The sequence below is a fragment of the Melozone crissalis genome, unplaced genomic scaffold (genome assembly GCF_028551555.1).
Source record: "Melozone crissalis strain CALT ecotype California unplaced genomic scaffold, PUWL_Pcris_2 ptg000052l_1, whole genome shotgun sequence".
Lineage (NCBI taxonomy): Eukaryota > Metazoa > Chordata > Aves > Passeriformes > Passerellidae > Melozone > Melozone crissalis.
This window is the reverse complement of record NW_026535830.1, coordinates 1,393,162-1,411,109: the sequence shown is the minus strand read 5'-3', so window position 1 is coordinate 1,411,109 and position 17,948 is coordinate 1,393,162. Positions and strand designations below refer to the sequence as shown.

The 17,948-nt window shown below is 49.3% G+C and overlaps 2 pseudogenes; one reads left to right on the top strand and one right to left on the bottom strand.

Moving 5' to 3' along the window:
- The window catches only part of LOC128943635 (zinc finger protein 271-like), a 684,983-nt pseudogene that overhangs the window by 50,966 nt on the left and 616,069 nt on the right, over positions 1-17,948 (bottom strand).
- On the top strand, positions 1,874-2,714 carry LOC128943651 (cytochrome b-like; annotated as a pseudogene).

Genomic DNA, 17,948 nt, shown 5'->3' with positions numbered 1-17,948 from the left:
TTGGCCTGTTTTGCCAGTAAATGACTAAAAACATAACCAAGAAAATGCAGGTTCTTCTTTAACACTCAATCCTGCTGTTCTACCAAAGACATAAAACAGCTTCTGAAATCATCTCCTTCAGGTACTTTTTTAAAATAATCAGTTGCATGCACCAATTCTTCTAAACTTGCTGGAAACTGTTGCCCAGAAAAGCTTCCTCAAAATCCCTCTGAGCTCTGGCATTTCTGTTGTGAAACAGCACAGCAGCATCTCCATGGTTCTTGAGCAGACACTCACTGCTTTGGAGTTCGCATTTCATCGCAATGGGAAGATCACTATTTTAGCACTCAGTCAAGGGTCAAGGTAGACAGTCAGATTATTTCAGGAGAAACTGTAGAAGGAAAGAGTCTTCCCCTGAATTCTGGGAACAACTACCTACTATTCTTCCTAATCACCATACTCATCCTAATCATCCCCAACAACCTATTCGTCCTGTTCATTTTCTGAGAAGGAGTTGGAATCATAACCTTCCTGCTAATCAGCTGATGACACGGCCGAGCAGAGGCCGACACCACCGCCCTCCAAGCCGTACTTTACAACCGAATCGTAGACATCGGACTTATCCTTTGCATAGCACGACTAGGCTCCACCAGAAACACCTGAGAAATCCAACAACTTCCTCCCCCATCCCAATCTCCTACACTACCCCTACTAGGTCTCATCCTAGCTGCAACCGGAAAATCCGCTCAATTTGGCCTCCAGCCGTGACTCCCAGCTGCAGTAGAAGGGCCAACGCCCGTATCCGCCCTACTCCACTCCAGCAAAATAGTAGTTGCCGGAATTTTCCTACTTATCTGAACCCACCCTCTATTCCATAATACCATACCGCCCTAACCCTGTGCCTCGGCCTAGGAGCTTTATCCACACTATTTGCAGCCACGTGCGCCCTCACCCAAAATGACATTAAAAAAATCATTGCCTTCTCCACTTCAAGCCAACTAGGACTAATAATAGTCACAATCAAACTAAACCTACCCGAACTAGCCTTCCTCCACATCTCAACTCACACATTCTTCAAAGCCATGCTCTTCCTATGCTCAGGCTCCATCGTTCACAACTTAAATGGAGAACAGGACATCTGAAAAATAGGAGGACTCCAAAAAATACTCCCCACAACCACTGCATGCCTTACCATCGGCAAACTCGCCCTAATAGGAACACCATTCCTAGCAGGATTCTACTCAAAAGACCAAATCATTGAAAGCCTAAACACATCCTACTCAAACACTTGAGCCCTACTCCTAACCCTTCTAGCCACATCATTCACCGTGGTACACACAATCCGCATAACCGTACTAGTATAGACCTGCTTCGTTTGAATTCTGCCCTTGACTTTAGAACGTGAAAACAACCCCGCAGTAACTTCCCCTATCACTCGCCTTGTGCTGGGAAGCATCCTGGCAGGATTCCTCATCACCTCATTCATCATCCCCACAAAAACCCCTCCAATAACCATGCCACCCTCTATTAAAATAATCTCCCTAATCGTAACAGCCCTAGGCATCGCTTTAGTTCTAGAAATTTCAAAAATAGACCAAACACTCATCCTCACAAAACAAGCCCCCTTCTCAAACTTCTCAACATCCCTAGGATACTTTAACCCCCTAACCCACCGCCTAAGTATAACCAACTTCCTCAAAGGAGGAGAAAACATCACATCCCACCTAATTGACCTCTCCTGATATAAAATACTAGGTCCAGAGGGGCTAGCCAGCCTACAACTAATAGCAACCAAAACTGCCACCACCCTCCACTCAGGCCTAATCAAAGCTTACTTAGGATCATTCGCCTTATCCATTCTCATCATCCTCATATCCACATACAGAAATAACCAATGGCCCTCAACCATTGTAAAAACCACCAAATCCTCAAAATCATCAACAACGCCCTAATTGACCTCCCAGCACCATCAAACATCTCAACATGATGAAACTTTGGGTATCTAGTAGGCGTTTGCTTAATTACTCAAATCGTCACAGGTCTTCTGCTAGCTATGCACTACACAGCAGATACCAATCTAGCCTTCTCCTCTGTCGCTCACATATGCCTAGACGTACAATTCGGCTGACTCATCTGCAACCTCCACGCAAACGGAGCCTCCTTCTTCTTCATCTGCATCTACCTACATATCGGCCGAGGACTCTACTATGGCTCATACCTAAACAAAGAAACCTGAAACATTGGAGTCATCCTCCTCCTCACCCTCATAGCAACTGCTTTCGTAGGATACGTCCTACCATGAGGCCAAATATCATTCTGAGGAGCTACAGTAATCACAAACCTATTCTCTGCCATCCCTTACATCAGGCAAACACTAGTCAAGGGAGCCTGAGGCAGGTTCTCTGTCGACAGCCCCTCACTGACCCCATTGTTTGCTCTCCACTTCCTCCTTGCCTTCGTCATCGTAGGCCTTACTCTCGTCCATCTCACCTTCCTCCACGAAACAGGCTCAAACAACCTGCTAGGCATTCCCTCAGACTGTGACAAGATCCCCTTGCACCCATACTACACCATCAAAGACATCCTAGGATTCGTACTAATGTTCTCCCTACTTGTCTCACTAGCCCTATTCTCCCTCAACCTCCTAGGTGACCCAGAAAACTTCACCCCAGCCAACCCGCTAGTCACCCCTCCTCACATCAAACCAGAGTGATCTTTCCTATTTGCTTACGCCATCCTCCAATCCATCCCAAACAAACCAGGAGGCGTAGTAGCTCTAGCCGCCTCAATCCTCATCCTGTTCCTCACCCCACTACTACATACATCAAAACTATGATCAATACCCTTTCGTCCCCTATCACAAACCCTATTCTGAACCCTAGTCGGCAACATCCTCATCCTAACCTGAGTAGGCAGCCAGCCAGCAGAACACCCCTTCATCATCATCGGCCAACTAGCCTCATTCACGTACTTCACAATCATTCTAGTTCTGTTCCCCCTTGTGGCTGCCCTAGAAAACAAGCTACTTAAACTTTAATTAACTCTAATAGTTTATAAAAACATTGGTCTTGTAAGCCAAAGATTGAAGACTAAACCCCTTCTTACAGTTACCCCACCACCCACCTCAGGAAGAATGGACTCAAACCCTTTGCTCCAATTCCCAAACCTGGCATTTTTAACTAAACTACTTCCTGACCCTACTGCTAAAGAGCTCAAATCGCCCCCTGAGACAACCCCCGCACAAGCTCCAACACCACAAACAGAGTCAACAACAACCCTCACCCCCCCAATCAAAAGCAATCCCACCCCCTCTGAATACAACACAGCCACCCCACTGAAATCCAAGCGGACCGACAACAAACCCCCACTATTCACCATCCCCTCGTCCGTCAACAACCCCAACACACCCCCTATTACAAGCCCCACCATCACAACCAACCCCATCCCAAAACCATAACCAACAACACCCCAGCTACCCCAAGCCTCCGGATAAGGATCCGCTGCCAGCGACACTGAATACACAAACACTGCCAACATTCCCCCTAAATAAACCATAACAAGTACTAAAGAAACAAAAGGGACCCCCAAACTCACTAGTCAGCTGCACCCCGCAACCGCTGCTACAACCAGCCCAACACCCCATAGTAAGGAGACAGGTTAGATGCAACCGCCAACCCCCCTAGAACAAAACACAGCCCTAAAAACAAACCAGATTCTATCATAAATTCCCACTTGGCCTCTCTCTGAGATTTACGGCCTGAAAAGCCATCGTTACATAATTTAACTATAAGAACACCTAAATACGTCCTTCATTCCCTCCCCCATCCCCTTATACACCCCCCCCCCCCCAGCACGTTTTCTTCTTGCTTTCAGGGTATGTATAATAATGCATCGCACTCTGCCCCATCAGACAGCTCATGAAATGTAGGATAATCCACATTACACCTCAAGCTCTTCCACCAAAAACCCAAACGGATGGTATTCGGCCAGCCTACCTACCAGGCACATTCTTGCTTCAGGTACCATACAACCCAAGTATTTCTCCCCAAGGCCAAGCCGCAAGCGTCACCCAAAGACCCAGGATCTTACCTAATGTACACAACACCCAACCTAGAGAACGAGGAATGTCCCAGTACACCTTTGAATTCCCCTAGTCTTCAGGATTTGCCCACCTCCTAGGTAATATTCTCAGCCAACAGCCTTCAAGCACTCCCAAGCCAGACATGGTTATCTTTTGATCGCGCTTCTCACGAGAACTGAGCTACTCAACGTCATATGTGCTTTATTTTTTTGCCCTCAATCACATACCTCTCCTATACTTGCTCTTTTGCACTATTGGTTGTAACTTCAGGATCATAACTTGCTTCATTCCTTCCTCCTTGCCCTTCACAGATACAAGTGGTCGGTTGAATACTCCTCCCTAACTTCATTACCTCGGCATACTGACCTCTTGCACTTGTTTTCTTTTAGCGTCTCTTCAATAAGCCCCTCAAGTGCAGAGCAGGTGTTATCTTCCTCTTGACATGTCCATCACATGACCGCCGAGCATATGAATCCGTTAACGCCCAGAATGTCATGATCTAAGGGATAAGGTCGTCGCAAACTTGGCACTGATGCACTTTGACCCCATTCATGGAGGGCGCGCTACCTACCTCTAGACAACAGATAGTGTAATGGTTGCCAGACATATAAATTATTTTATCATTCACTAGGAATTAACATTTAAATTCCATTTTATGCATCTATTTTTTTATCTAGACTTTTTTTTTTTCAAATAACTAAGCCACATATCCCTACATTGTCCAAACTACTTACCATCAATACACTTTCAATTAACTTTCCTCTATATTCCCTAGTGTCAAAAATAATAACCAGCCACCATCATCACTCCCCTAACCACCCCCAAACAAACATAATATTAATCCCAAAGCTAGCCCCTCTCCAAACACCAAACAAAACCACAAGCCATGATGACAAACCATCAACCAACTATCCACCAAATTGCACGTCCTTGTAGCTTATAGAAAGCACGACACTGAAGATGTCAAGATGGCTGCCACACGCACGCAAGGACAAAAGACTTAGTCCTAACCTTACTGTTAGTTTTTGCTAGGTGTATACATGCAAGTATCCGCGCTCCAGTGTAGATGCCCTGAACACCTCAATCAGGGAGATAGGAGCGGGCATCAGGCTCACCACAACCATAGCCCAAGATACCTTGCAATTGTCCCACCCCCACGGGTAATCAACAGTAGTTAATATTATGCAATGAGTGTAAACTTGACTTAGCCATAGCAAATCCGGGGTTGGTAAATCCTGTGCCAGCCACCGCGGTCATACAGGAGACCCAAATTAACTTTATAACGGCATAAAGAGTGGTCACATGCCATCCAAGTAGCTAAGATTAAAAAGCAACTGAGTTGTCACAAGCCCAAGATGCCAAAAAGGCCTCCCCATCAAAGAAGATCTTAGAACAACGATTAATTGAACTCCACGAAAGCCCGGGCCCAAACTGGGATTAGATACCCCACTATGCCTGGCCCTAAATCTTGATGCTTACACCTACTAAAGCATCTGCCTGATGCTTTAAGCACCAACGCTTAAAACTCTAAGGACTTGGCTGTTGCCTTCTTATATAAGGCGAGGCGACCTGGTTCTGAGGATCAGCACGGCGGCCCAAACTCTCCAGGGCCGCTCGGGCCAATGACACACGCAGGCATCAATATGATGGACGGTCAAAAGGCCTTTATTATCTCATCTCTTGGGTTGTTATAGTCTAAGGGGTCCCTACGTCAAAAGGGGGTTTGTCCTTCTTACCTATGGTTAGTAAGGAATGGAAAAGTACTGGGTGAGGAATGGAAAGTTACTGGTATTCGGTTAAGGGAGGCTACATTCCTATGTTAATTTCTTATCTAAGGGGAACAGAGGGTCCTGCCTTTCCGTGACATCGCGAGATCTTCCACAGCGCCTTTTCCCTATCTACCACATCTCCCCCCCCTTTTTCACAAATGAATGAGGTAGTCATATACATAGGTACTAAAATGAGGTATAATGTTGTAACTTGACAAGGGAAAGGGGTCTTGGGAGACCTGAGTAAGCTTTTGCCAGACAAGTTCGGAAAATCTTGTGACTGGCAGTGTTCCCTGGTTGAATTCACAGCAATTGTCGTCGGCCTAAGAACAGGATGTTGGTCCGTTCCTGGCGGCTCTGAACGAATGAGACCAGCTTGTTCAGCAGGCACGGTCCGAAGGTGACTGTTAGAAACAGCACCGCCAATGGACCTATCAGGGCAGAAATCAGAGTGGTTAGCCAAGGTGATTGATTGAACCAGGACTCGTACCAGCCCTGTTGGGCTTCCCTGTCTTTCTGTCTCTGAGCCAGTCGGTTCCGGAGTTCTGCCATGGAGTCTCTCACTACTCTCATGTGGTCTTCATAGAAACAACACTCCTCTTTCAAGGCGGCACACAGGCCCCCTTGCTGCATGAACAGGAGGTCCAGGCCTCGCCTGTTCTGCAAGACCGCTTCTGAGAGTGAGGCGACCGACTTCTCTAGAAAGGGGATGGATTTCTCGATCCTTTGCAGGTCCTCATCAATCGTTGCTTGCAGCTGTGACAGTCCTTGGTGCTGGGTCGCTAGGGCTGAGACACCCGTGGCCGTTCCGGCTGCTCCCAGGCCGAGCAGCATTGCGATAGTTACACCTGTCAATATTTCTCTTTTGTGGATCCGGCTGGGTCCCTCAAGAAGATGGTACATTTCTTCGTCTGAGTGGTACAGGACCCTAGGAACAATCAGAACTTGGACACAGAAGTCGTTAGAGTCATTGGATTTGGGAAGGAACACACAAGGACTCACTCCGGATCGCTGGCAAACACACATCCCAGATGCGGATGGGACTGCCCACTTACTGTTTTTCCTGTTAGGCTTGACAATTTTGGTGCAGACATTGCCTTTCCGCCTAGCTAGGGTTGCATTGCCAAAGCATCTGCCTCGGCCTGTGACTTGACTCAGGGTGATTTCTTTGCGAGGGGTATCCCATCTGCACTGGTGAGGGGCGTCGGCTGTGGAGTAAACTGAGTGTTTAAAGCGACTCCTTCGTAAAAGGGGGGTTTGACATCGTAACAAAGCTAGCAGGATTCGGTTCGATTACGGTTGGATTCGTTCAGGGATACAAAGGTAGCTTCTAACATACGAAGGATTGGGTCTGAGTCTGACTCAGTTAAGCGGCTCATCTGAAAGGTTTCCGCTTGACCGGTTGGGACATTGCTGACCCCTGTAGGTAAGGTTTTGGGGTAGGTTACGTTTCTCCCTTTCGGCATGCTTTTAATCGCTTTGTTGGGTCTGACCGCTCGGGGTGCTGACGGTTGAAGCCTGATAATTTGCACGTTCACCCTCTCTTTTGACCCTTGAAGGACCACTGTCCACGTTCTGCTTATTGCCCAGCTAGGGTGATGTAGCTGCAAAACTGTCATGTTGTAGTCTGTACATTTCTGAAGTTTGGGGATTTTATGGCGATATCGATGGAAGTTTCCAGGTATGAAGATGGGTGTTTTGCAGCCAATGGGTGCCCAGGTGAACTGTAGGAATTTGTCGGGCTCTTGTGGATCCCACCCAGGCCCCGAAGGTCTGGCATCTGTGACAATGGTTTCACAACCCCAGTGCCCACAATGTCCCCACCCTGGGTGATTGCAGTAGCTTTTCCCAGGGTTTGAAGCTGGGCACCAGTAGGATAGGTACGAGTGTGTGACGTGTGGGGAATAGGGGTTTACCCTTGGCTGTCCTGGAAACAGGTCGGTGATGCGGAGCACAAAGGATGGGGTGTTCGGTGTGGTGATTTCTCTGAGCACTTTGCCACTACTAAGGTGTCGCATGACCCACCTGAAGGGCCGATGGGGGTAGTGGTCTGGGCTGGCTTGCCCCCTGGCAACAAGCCCCAACAGCAAAATCACACAGAAACACCCTTGGTGCTTGGGTCTCACCCGTGCGGGTCTCTCAGGCGCTGCCTGACGGCTTGGTGGTCTGTCACTTTCATCTGGAACCGGGATGTACGCGTCACGAGGGCGTCCCACGAGAGTGTCCTGTAAACAAAGACTCGCAATTCTTGTCAGTCTCATTCTGCTTGCTATGAAGGTCCGGTTTAATCGACTTATGTGGACACCACCTGATTTTGCCGTCCTTTTTGACAGCTGCGTACCCTCGCCCTGTGAGCATCAGCCTCCAACCCCGTTCCCACTCGCCTAGCTCGTTTCTGATTACCACCTGTGGGCCCTCTTCTAGCGTTCGAGTGGCCCAGTGTTTTTGGATGGGACTGTTTGTTTCATCCTCCCTAGGAAATTGATTCAGTGCCAGCAAAGCGGTTGCCAGCATACGTGCCTGATCTCCCGGGGGAATGGCATTGGCAAAGCCCTCTGCTTTTGCCAACACTTCTATCTTGGTTTTCAGGGTCTGATTTGCTCTCTCAACTATGGCCTGTCCGGTACTGTTATATGGGATGCCTTGCACTAACGTGATGCCCCATTTCGAGGCGAATTCCTGTACTAGTTTGGAGGTGAAATTGGAGCCATTGTCCGTTTTGATCTGCTTGGGGATACCAAGCCAAGCCATGGCTGTCAGCCAGTGCTGAATTGAGGTTTTGGAGTTGGTTTTGGGGTGCTGTGTGGCTATGATCGTTCCGCTATAAGTGTCCACTGTCACTGCAAGCCATGCTCGGCGCTTCAGCAGTTGACATAAGGTGAAGTCCGACTGCCAGATTTCTGAGGGCTTGAGACCTCTTGGGTTGACCCCGCAGGTCCATAGGGGTGACTTCTGGCAATGAGGGCAGGTGGCTACCACATGTTTTGCGTCCGCTGTCGAGATTTCGCATCTCTTCGCCAGTGCTTTGACTCCGATGTGGAGCGACTCGTGCAGTTGACGGGCTTTTTGCAAGGTCCAAACGCCTTTTGCTGCGGCGTCCGCTTTGTCGTTGCCGATCTGGAAGTAACCTTTGACTGGGTCATGGCTGTTGATGTGGATGACTGACACGGTGCTCTGTCGCGAGGAGAGTGCTTCTTCCAGCATTAGGGCTGCTGCTGATGTTGACACACCTGGTCCTGCCATGGCTAGGCAGAGCCTTGTCACGAATATAGAGTCCGTTATGATGTTGAGGTGTTTGTCTTGGAAGAGTCCGCACGCCAAAACCACTGCTGCTGCCTCTAGCTGTTGCACTGACAGTGTGGGGTCATTCGCTTTGACGCAGTGCCATTGCTCTCCTGCCTGCCACACTGCTGCTGCGGTTGAAGTCGTGGAGGAAGCGTCTGTGAAGACCGTTGGTCCCAGCTGCGGTCTGTCCTTGACCTTCGGTGGCATGTCCATGTCGACCATGGTCAGCAGCTGAGTCCAGGGTGGTCTGGAGGAGTAGGAGATTTCTCCTCCAAAGCCGGAGAGAGCAAGGGCCAGGTACTCTGATATTGTGGCTGACTCCGTGGTCGGCTGCTTGCGAAACGGAAGGTGGATGCTTGTCGGCTCGGTCCCTAGGTGTTTCAAGGCGAGTCTCCTGCCTTTCATGATGAGGCTGGTGATGCATTCGATTCCTGGGGAAAATGCACGAGTGGGTCTTCCGAGGACCACCCATTGGATTGGTCGGGCCTTTTCAGCAAGTCCTTGGGCCAGTGCTCCCACTCCCCCCTTCGGTGTAAAGTGGACGTACAGGTCCAGTGGCATGGCTGGGTTCCACCTGGCAAGTGTGCCAGTGGCCATCTGGTTTTCGATGAAGTCGAGGGAGCTCGTTGCTTGCGGTGTCAGTTCCTTGGGATCCCAGGGGTGCTTTCCTTTCAGGAGGTCGTACAGAGGGTCCATGACCTCGGGAGGAATCTGGACAATGTTGCGAAGCCACTGCAGCGATCCTACCAGGCGTTGCACGTCGTGGAGCGTCTTGATGTCTCGACGGACCTTCACCTTGGGGGGTGTCACGTAGGAGCTTGTGGTCCCCACTCCCAGGAAGGTCACACAGGGTCCTCTTTTGATCTTCGCGCTCGCGATCTCGAAGCCGTTGGCCTGAAGGGTTTCCGTGATTGTGGACACCAGGTGATCTACTTGGCTTGTCGATGGTGCTGCGACCAGGATGTTGTCCATGTATTGGATGATGGTTGCGGTGGGATAGGAGTGTCGGACTGGCATCAGTGCTTTGTCCACGGTGATTTGGCATATGGTCGGGCTGTCGACGAGGCCTTGCGGAAGTACTCTCCATTGGAAGCGAAGGCTGGGCTGCTTGCCGTTCCGAAATGCCACGGAAAAGGCGAATTGTTCTCTGTCCTCAGGGTGCAGGGGTATTGAAAAGAAGCAGTCCTTGATATCCAGTACTGCGCATGGCTGCCCTGCGGGGATGGCTGAGTTCGCGGGGAGCAGTGTCTGGACTGGACCCATTGGTCGGATCGTCTTGTTCACTTCTCTCAGGTCGTGGATGAGACGATAGCCTTCTCCGGACCTTTTGGGGATCACAAATACAGGGGTGTTCCATAGGCTGGTGGAGGGCTCTATGTGACCCTTTTGCAGTTCGCAGTCGACCAGTTCCAGCAAGGCTGCCATTCGAGGCTCTGTCAGGGGCCACTGCTCAACCCATACAGGGTCTGATGATTTCCAAGTCAATTTGATTGGCAGCGGAGGGTGTACGGCAGTGGCCCTCATGATAAATTTGTGATCCGAAATCCGAGCATGGAAAGGACGTCCCTTCCTAACAGGGGTGGAGAATTTTGCAAAGTTGACTGCTCCCTGTGGGGGCATAGGGTATGAGGGTCCCCTGCCCCACTGGGGGTTGCTGTAGCTGGGCCGTCTCGCATTTGCAGCGGGAGGAGGCTGAGTGTGGCCCGCGTGCCCCCTCCCTCTCCCATTTCCCCGGGGCCAGGATCTACAGTCCCTAGCGAGGCATCTGCCCGCAGCTCCAACAGGTCCCTCTCGGGCGTGCTTGGAGTGAGGGTGCTGCCAGGGAAAGCTGTGCCGGCTGGGGACAGCTCGCTGAGTTGCTGGCCTTCCACCGAAGCCTGGGCTAACGCGGTCGTCCTGCCACTCCTGCTTAAATGCAATCCACCCTGCCCCTTCAAAAAGCATGCGGCTTATTTGCGTAATATCAAAAGTGAGCAGGTCGTTATTGCTAGAAAGGCCGTCCACAAGAGTGGGTACTACAGCTGAGTTGATCCCTTTTTCTGAAATCCCTTTGACTTTATTTGGGTTAACTGGGGTATATGCCCTTTGTTGGTTCCCCCGCGCTCCGGCGACCCTCACCGGGGAAGCGTGCATGGAGGCTGGCGGTGCCCGGTCCCCACAGGCTGCTTTTAATTTTCCCCAATCGGTGAGTTTGTGTCGTGATTGTTTCCCGATATTGTTTAAAGCTTTATTCGGTTTCGCTTGAAACCGCATTAATTCTGCTCTCTCGGTTTCCGAGTCCCAGCCGGGCTCGGTTGGCTCTTCCGAGCTGTCTGAGCAGCTGTTACTTGACTCTGAGCCGGAAGCTGACTGCCGGTACATTTCCGGCGCTCTGTGCCGTTTTGTGTGGCTTCGACCTCGCTCCTCCCTTCGGGGGTCATGCCGTTCCCACCCCCTGAGATCCCCTGGCCTCCTGCTGGGGGAGGTCCTTGCCCTATAAGGACCTAATTTGAATAGAGCGCTCTGGTTGGTCTTACGCGTCTCCGCGGGGGCCGCCCCGTCTCCCCGCTCGCCTGCGCATGCGTTGTTAAGCAGCCTGACTGCATTTCCGCCCCCCGCCTCCTCCTTTCCACCCTGACCATGTGGTTCGGCGCCATTTTCAAACGCATATGGTGGGGGGGAGTTCCGCGCCTCCTCCGCGAGCCCCTGCCAAAAGGATCGTGCGTGCTGCTCTGCCTCCTGCGCCGGATCGGCGACCGACGGGGAAGAGACAGACAGAGAAACCGCGGATTTTTCGGATGGTTCCGCGGGGGGGCTAGGACCCGGTGGGCTCTGCAGGAAGGTTGGGGGGTCCCCTGGGGGTTCCGAGGGTTCTCCTGGGGGCTCCGGGGGGTCTGGGCTCGGGCTCGGGAAGGGGCGGAACGCGCCTGGCCCCGGCATATTCCCGCCTTCAATCCGATTGCTCTCAGAGGCGGTCTGCGTCGCGGCCTCCACCCCCAGCTTTGGTGTAGCTGATAAACGTGTACGTGCGGCTTCCCGCGTCTCCTGTTCTTCTAACGTCTTGCGTAGGGCCTCTTCTACTTTCCCCCACGCTTCGAGGTTTTTACCACTGCCTGCGGACTTAGAGTCCTTTGCTGAGGTGGCAGTGCACTTCTCCCGCGCTTCCGAATATAATATATTTACCGGACGTTCGATCGTCCCGAGCTCTAGGACCCTTGCAATACCAAGATTAGAATTCCTGAGCTCACTTTTAATTCCCCATTGCTCATGAGTCTGACTTACGACCTTCGCTGTGGACTCCATGGTCCATGCTGGTCCGGAGGCGTCCTTCCTGCTGTGGTCAGACCTGCTGCCACAGCCACCGTCCTCTGTCCAGGAGAATCCCGTTCTCCGGGCGCTGCAGCTTTCCCGGGTTTCGGCACCAGTTGTTGCCTTCTTATAAAAGGCGAGGCGACCTGGTTCTGAGGATCAGCACGGCGGCCCAAACTCTCCAGGGCCGCTCGGGCCAATGACACACGCAGGCATCAATATGATGGACGGTCAAAAGGCCTTTATTATCTCATCTCTTGGGTTTTATAGTCTAAGGGGTCTCTATGTCAAAAGGGGGTTTGTCCTTCTTACCTATGGTTTGTAAGGAATGGAAAAGTACTGGGTGAGGAATGGAAAGTTACTGGTATTCGGTTAAGGGAGGCTACATTCCTATGTTAATTTCTTATCTAAGGGGAACAGAGGGTCCTGCCTTTCCATGACATCGCGAGATCTTCCGCAGCGCCTTTTCCCTATCTACCACACTTGGCGGTGCCCCAAACCCACCTAGAGGAGCCTGTTCTGTAATCGATGATCCACAGTATGTCCGACCATTCCTTGCCAAAACAGCCTACATACCGCCTTCACCAGCTTACCTCCCCTGAAAGCTCAGCAATGAGTTCAATAGCCCCACCACGCTAACGAGACAGGTCAAGGTATAGCCTATGGAATGGTAGCAATAGGCTACATTTTCTAAGTTAGAACATAGCGGCAAAGGGGTATGAAATAACTCCTGGAAGGTGGATTTAGCAGTGAAGTGGGACAATGGAGGCCTCTTTAAGCTGGCCCTGGGGCACGTACATACCGCCTGTCACCCTCCTCACAGGCGCCCCCCCCCCCCACCATTAACTAATAAGCTATTTAGCCACAGATGATGTAAGTTGTAACAAGGTCAGTGTACCAGAAGGTGCACTTAGACTACCAAGACATAGCTTAAGCAAAAGCATTGAACTTACACCTGAAAAATGTCTGCTAACACCAGATTGTCTTGATGCCAAACTCTAGCCCAATCAACATGATCTGGAATAACAAAGCTACTCCCCCGCACCCAACTAAAGCATTCACTGTTCCCAGTATAGGCGATAGAAAAAACACCATTGGTGCGATAGAGACCACGTACTGAAAGGGAAAGATGAAATAATAATGAAAACTAAACTATAAACAGCAAAGATCAAGCCTTGTACCTTTTGCATCATGGTCTAGCAAAAGAAATAATGCAAAATGAATCTAAGTTTGCTACCCCGAAACCCAAGCGAGCTACTTATGAGCAGCTATTATTGAGCAAACCCATCTCTGTGGCAAAAGAGTGGGATGACTTGTCAGTAGAGGTGAAAAGCCAATTGAGCTGGGTGATAGCTAGTTGCCTGTGAAACGAATCTAAGTTCACTCTTAATTCTTCTCCAAGGAAAACCTACAAACCCTAATGAAGCGAATTAAGGGCCATTTAAAGGAGGTACAGCTTCTTTTAAAAAGAATACAATCTCTACGAGCAGATAAATACTGGTTTTTCCAACTGCATTGTGGGCCCTCAAGCAGCCATCAACAAAGAGTGCGTTAAAGCTCTACACTACAAAAATATAAGAACCTTATGACTCCCTCCCCATTAACAGGCTGACCTATATTCAGATAGGAGAAATAATGCTAGAATGAGTAACCAGGGTCCTCCCTCTACGACGCAAGCTTACATCTGTACATTATGAACAAGCCGCCAATATATGACAAATCAAACAAGCACAGTATTAAATATCTTGTTAACCTGACAGAGGAGCGTCCATTAAGAAAGATTAAAAGCTGTAAAAGGAACTAGGCAAACCCGTCAAGGCCCGACTGTTTACCAAAAGCATAGCCTTCAGCAAATCCAAAACAAGTTTTGAAGGTGATGCCTGCCTGGTGACTCACGTTCAACGGCTGCGGTATCCTAACCGTGCAAAGGTAGTGGAATCAATTGTCCCACAAATCGAGACTAGTATGAATGGCTAAACGAGGTCTTAACTGTCTCTTACCGGCAATCAGTGAAATTGATCTCCCTGTGCAAAAGCAGGGATAAGCCTGTAAGACAAGAAGACCCTGTGGAACTTCAAAACCAGCAACCACCTTAAAACACATACTCACCTACTGGGTTCACTGACACATAAGCTTCTGGTCTGCGTTTTTCAGTTGGGGCGACCTTGGAGCAAAACAAAACCTTCAAAAATTAGACCACACCTCTAGATTAAGAGCAACCCCTCAACGTGCTAATAGCATCCAGACCCAATACAATTGATTGATGGACCAAGTTATCACAGGGATAACAGCGCAATGTCCTCTGAGAGTCCGTATCGACGAGGAGGTTTACGACCTCGATGTTGGATCAGACATCGTAGTGTTGCAGCCGCTACTAAGGGTTTGTTTGTTCAACAATTAACAGTCCTACATGATCTGAGTTCTGGAGCAATCCAGGTCGGTTTCTATCTATGATGAACTCTTCTCAGTACGAAAGGATAGGAAAAGTGAGGCCAATACCAGAAGCAAGCCTTCGCCTTAAGTAATGAAAACAACTAAATTACAAAAGGCTATCACACCACTCCACGTCCAAGAAAAGGACCAGCTAGCGTGGCAGAGCTTGGAAAATGCAAAAGACTTCAGTCCTTTAACTCAGAGGTTCCAATCCTCTCCCTAGCTTAACCCAAACAACCCTCAATGACTAACTACCCCCTCATTATTAACCTCATCATAGCCCGTTCCTATGCCCTCCCAATCTTAATCGCAGTAGCCTTCCTTACACTAGCAGAGCGCAAAATCCTAAGCTACATTACAACAGTAGTCCAAGTCCAACTATTTAGCCTTCCCTGAAGGTCTGCCAGTCTGCATTTTCAAAGATGTCTTGCTTGTCCCAGCAAACTGAGGAAATGACAGACTCTGCTGCCACAGACTCTCCCATGGAGCCATCGGAAGCCCTGCAGGTTCCCTTGCAAATGCTGCCCCTGTGGCTACAGACACCCACTTTTAAGATGAACGTCTTGACCGGAGCTTTACCAAAACAGTGGTATCCTAATGCTCTTTCTGTTTCAAAACCAGAAACTCAGTCACTAAGAAAGAGAAGGAAGACATACAAAAGCCAGGTTAGGATACACCCTAACCTAAGTAGAGAGGAAACATCTACTTACGTGTGAAATGTGCTACAAAATAGGCACCATAGGTAATTCCATAGGCAGCGAAAAGCAAAGGAGCAATTCCCTCAATCATTTTAACACTGTCCTGCAAGTTTGCAGGCTGTGCTCACACACTGGGAAAAGCAAGGCTCCTGTCAGTGTGCAACAGCCCACTGAAAATTGCCACAATCAGAAGGATTCTCCTGAACTGAGCAAGTGCTAGGACTGCTCTGACACTCAGGCCTTTCATGCACCAGGATAACCTTCTGATGTCACTACGACAAGGTGGCAAGCATGCCCTGACATCACAAAGCAAACGCTCCATGTTGGTCTGTAAATTTATGCCAAGCAATAACCAACCTTCCCTGCAGGAAACCGAAAATAGCCTGGGAACTTCTCTGTCACAAAGCAGCACAAATTCCCCTTGTGGCCCAAACCCTGTCTTTCAAGGGATCCAACAGGAACTCCAGGAGTGCACAAAGCACCTACAGCCTGTACCCCAACTGAGCACTCAGATGGCACCCAAGCAAAGGAAACGAGACCAAGAAAATGGCCCAAAGCATTGCCCATCTGAGAAATTACCCTTCTTTTAATTTTTTAAAGGTTTATTAAACCTTAAGAAAAGGCTGTATAAGGAAAGATTGAAGCACTGGGAAGTCTCCATGATTAGCAGCCGCATGCTCATCTACAAAAGGGATGCTCTGCTTTTCATACCCTTAGCCCCTCCCAATGTTTTTTCAGTCAACTCTTTCTCTGCCGTCCAGTGGTGGAGATTACTTTCTTGCATCTTGATGGGAGGTCAGGGGTTGTTACACCCCGCCTGCTGGTCACAAGGCAGCCCTCCCCAACTGCCCTGACTACCAAGGCTATTACAAGGGGGATAAGAAAGAGGACTATGAGAGGACATATTACAATAACAGCACTTTACATTTGAACAGAATATCTATCCACATAATATGTATCTCTTAATTGTGAGAGCCAACTATTACATTACTCACCTATAATGCACAGAAGCAAGAAAGAAGGCACTGGGTTGGCATAACAGCTGAAATCATTGCTAACAAATCTCCCCACATATTTGCACCTTTATTGGACAGGGCCAGGACTCCTGTGGATGTACATCTCTGCCTTTCTTCCCCTTTGGAAGCAGTCAACCTGGCAACTTGTGGGGAAACCAAGGGCTTTGTGGGGGCTGCATTGCTCTGCACACACCCAGGCCACCCGTGGCACAGAGCTTTGGTGCCTAAAAAGATCAACCAGAGGAAAACAGCTGGAGAAGGTTTCATTTGGACCTTTCTTCCCTGCTAACAGAAGTTGTCAAAATGAAAGTGACCAAGCAGGGCCTGATCCCTGCTGCCAGCTCAGGGTTAGAAAGGAGGCATTACTTGATTTCATTGCTGGGTGCACAGGGAGTAACTTCCCTAAGTCATGCACACCCAGCAATCTCACCTAGTAGTTTGTATCCATGGAACTAAGACATATTCAATACTTTGCTTACAGGCTAAGCATTACAGAAACTTACAGGCTAAGCATTACTTCCAATTTATTGACATATTTCAACCACTTCTCAGAATTTATTGACATCAGAGTAGGAGTGTCCTGTAGATCCCTGCTGGTCATTGTCACAGGTTCAGGTGACCCATGCACAAAATAACCCAGGACAAAACTGGGCTTGCAAAGCAAATTCATTCTATTACTTGCAGTAGCATATAATAGATACTGACCTCTGGATTCCCAAAAATCCACTGAACAGGAGAAGGAGTTGGAGCTTGGTGCTCAGCAGCAGGGGCAGGTAGGCAGTGCACTTGCAGGACATCCCCTTGATCAAAAGGCTGTGCATCTCGTCCTTCTCAAATCTCCAGCCCAGAACTAGGCCTTGTATCTCCTGCTCAGGAGTGGAATTTTCCCAGTTACAGCATCAGCTCACACATGCCTGGCTGTGAGATGATGGCTCAGGATGACTCCATGACTCCCTGCCACCAAGGGCTCCATTGTGCATTGCTCTCCTTTCAAAGCTTGATTGCCCACCCATTGACCAATCCATTGTTTCTCTTTCAAGGATCAAGGTCCCACTTGTTAAACAAGACACTTTTCTTCATTGTCTTGTCAACCCGCTCAAACATGGATCAAATATGGCAGGGCCTGGGACACGACTCCAGTTCCTGACACAGTCATTTGGGAAATATTCCCATTCCTCAAATTCTCCTTTGGTGGTCAAGAGCCTCCTAAAAACACTTTCTTCCCCTTGAATGCATTCCAGCTACCTTCTTAGCAGGACCACTCTCCTTATTCTCAAGGCCAAGATAGCCACTTGCACACAGTAAGCACTGCAGTGGGGGAATACATGGTTCAGCACTCCTGTTAAAGCTAAAGGAATTGAAAAGACTATGCCCTGTTTGTTGGACTTAATGCCTCTCC